The sequence below is a fragment of the Cherax quadricarinatus genome, chromosome 20, assembly GCF_038502225.1.
Source record: "Cherax quadricarinatus isolate ZL_2023a chromosome 20, ASM3850222v1, whole genome shotgun sequence".
NCBI lineage: Eukaryota > Metazoa > Arthropoda > Malacostraca > Decapoda > Parastacidae > Cherax > Cherax quadricarinatus.
The window spans coordinates 13,581,014-13,583,810 of NC_091311.1; positions in this window are offsets into that span (position 1 = coordinate 13,581,014).

Below are 2,797 nucleotides of genomic sequence, written 5' to 3' on the forward strand. Positions count from 1 at the left end.
TTTTAGGTTTATTGATCTTCACAAAATTTTTTGGGATTAAATTTGTTTCATGTTTTTTTTTTTTTTTTTTGTGCCCATGGGGAGGGGTTTTGGGTTTTAGTGATTTTAGGGGGTTTCTGGTAAAAAAGGTGTTGCTGGTGATGCTAAAAGCCTTTTTTTTGGGGTGATTTTTGGGGGTTTTTTTTGTATAAATGATGACCCCGAAAATCGAATTTTTAAATATTTGGAAGGGGTTTGAAGTAATTTTGAAAAGGGGTTTTAAAAAATGTGCAAGTATTTTTGGAAAAATGTTCAGTAATGTTTTAATTTTTGGCCAGGGGGCCTTTTAAAAAGTTAACAAAGGTTATTTGGTTGTCTTTATGTCATAAGTGTTTAGATTTTTTTGTGTTGGAAAACTGGGGGGAATGAGGAGGAAATTTTTGGATGAATGTAATTTCGAATTTAAAGAAAAATTTTAAGTGTGAAAATGAAATGTAAAATTTTGGGTTTTGAAAACAAAAAAGTTATGTGATCTTGTAAAAAATAGATATTTTAGTGATCTTCTTATGATGATGTTTTAAAAAAGGTTTCAAAAGTGTGATTTTATGGGGGTTATAAATTTTTTGGCCCCTTTTTGATTTTTTGATCTTTTGGGTTTTTGAAATTAATGGGAAAAAAAGGTTTTTGGGGAAATGGATCGCCGGGAAAAACGGGATGGAAATGTAATTTATGGGAGGTATCCCCGTCGTTTGGGATGTGTTTTAGTGAAAGGGGGGTGGTTAAATATTATGGGAAACATTGTATTTTTTTGTGTAATTTTTTAAAAATTAATTTCTAAATCTTTTTTTTAGGGGAGTTCTTAATAAAAATTGATAGATTTTTTTTTTTTTTTGGTTTTTACATGTTTTTTTTCGGTGGGGAAAACCCCCAATGAAAAAAATTTTTGGTATTGTTTGGGAAATTTTCAAGGTTTTTGTAGTAACTAAAAATTTAAAAATTTTTCCTTTTATAATAGTCTGAAACAAAAAGGGGGCATCTTTTATATTTAGGGGGGACTATAAAAGGGATTTTGGGGTTGTTAAACTTAATTTGTGATTTTTTTTTTGTTTTTGCAGTAATTAGCTTTTTTTTTAATATTCAATGGAAAGTATTCAAAAAAATTTGTAAAATTTTTGGAAAAGTTTTCCAAAAAGATTTTTGGGGGCAATAAAACAATTTGATGTTTTTTGGGGTTTGAAAAAGTAAAAAATGTGGGTGTGTGGGGTGTTTGTTTGGGTTTTGGGGAAATGTTTTCATGTCATAAGTGTATGAGATTTTTGTAATATTGTAAAATCTGGGGGACTTTGGGGGAAATAAAGGGGGCGAGGCCCCAAATTTCCCTTAATGAAAAAGTGTGAGAAAAAATTTAAGATGACAAAATCTTATTTAAATTCCCAAATGATATTTTGAAGTTTCAGGTTTTTTGGAAATGTTAAAAAGGGGTTTATGTGATTATTCAAATGATTTATGAGAGTGTTAAGTAATCTGTGGGGTTTTTGCTGTAGTGAGATGATAAAGGGCGATGAGAGAATATTTTTAAGAGAAAGGAGAAAGGTGGTTCAAATGATTGATGTATGAGAAATATTTTTGAATGATCAAAGTAAAATGAGGTGTGTGTGTGTTAGGTGGTAATAAATTTTTTTGAAAATCTTGGGTTTCAGTGATTTTAATGGATTTGAGATGGGTGATGAGATCATTTGTCGATGTGGGAAAAGTGATTTTTGTGTTTGAAGAGGGGTGTTGGGGAGATGGGTGAAGGGGTTGAAGAAATGTGGGGGAGATGGAGATGGGTATGGGGAGGGTTTATTAGAAATTTAATGAAATATGGGGATTTTACTGAAAAAAAAAAAGGGGTGGAATATTTTAAAAAAAATTGTAGAAGTGGGAAAAATTATGATACACTGGAAAAAAAATTTGGGGGGTGTTGAAACATGCTGCAGAAATTGGGGGGAGATGATTAGTTTTTGTGAGTTAAAAAAAAAATTTATGTAGATCAAAGAGATTTGGGTTTTGGAGGGTTTTATTAGAATTTTATTAAATTTTGGGAGGAATGAGCATTTACATTTTAAATTCAGTAAAAAAAGGGGGAAAATTTTATCAAAAGGAAACATTTGAATAAATTTGTAAGTGATGAGGGGGGTATTTTTTGAACTAGGGCCAAAAAAATGTTATAAGGGATTGTTGTTTTGGGGGGATTTAGACGTGGGGTGTTGTGGGTTGTGGGGGTTTTTTGAACCAAAAATGCCAAAAAATGGTTATGTTGTGGTTTTTTTGTGGGTGTTGGTTTTGGGTTTTGGGGGATTTGGGGTTTTGGGGGTTGGGGATTGGGTGTTTGGGGGTAGGGGTTGTTAACTTTGAGATCCGAAAAAGGGGGATTCCCTTGTAATGTTCAGGGGTTTTGGGTTTTTGTTCATGTTTTTGGGACAATTTTTTATATCTTAAAATTGGAGGTGGGGTGTACTTCCCTAGAAATTGGAATCGTCTTGGTTATAGTGATTTGGGGATTCGTGTGAAAAAGGGTGTTAGTCTGTGATGTTGATCTTGGGTTTTTGGTAATTTTTGGGGGTGTTTTGACTGCATTCAGTGGTGTTTTTTGTAGTATTCAGTAGTGATTTAGAACACCAAATGGGTGTTTTAGACTAAAAGGTGTTTTTTAAGGGTTCAAATGATGTGCAAGAGTATTTATAAAGGGGTTCTGGGGGTATACAGTGGTGATTTGTCGGTGTTCGAATGATGTTTTTGAGTATTCAATGGTAATTTGATGGTATTTTTTAATGTT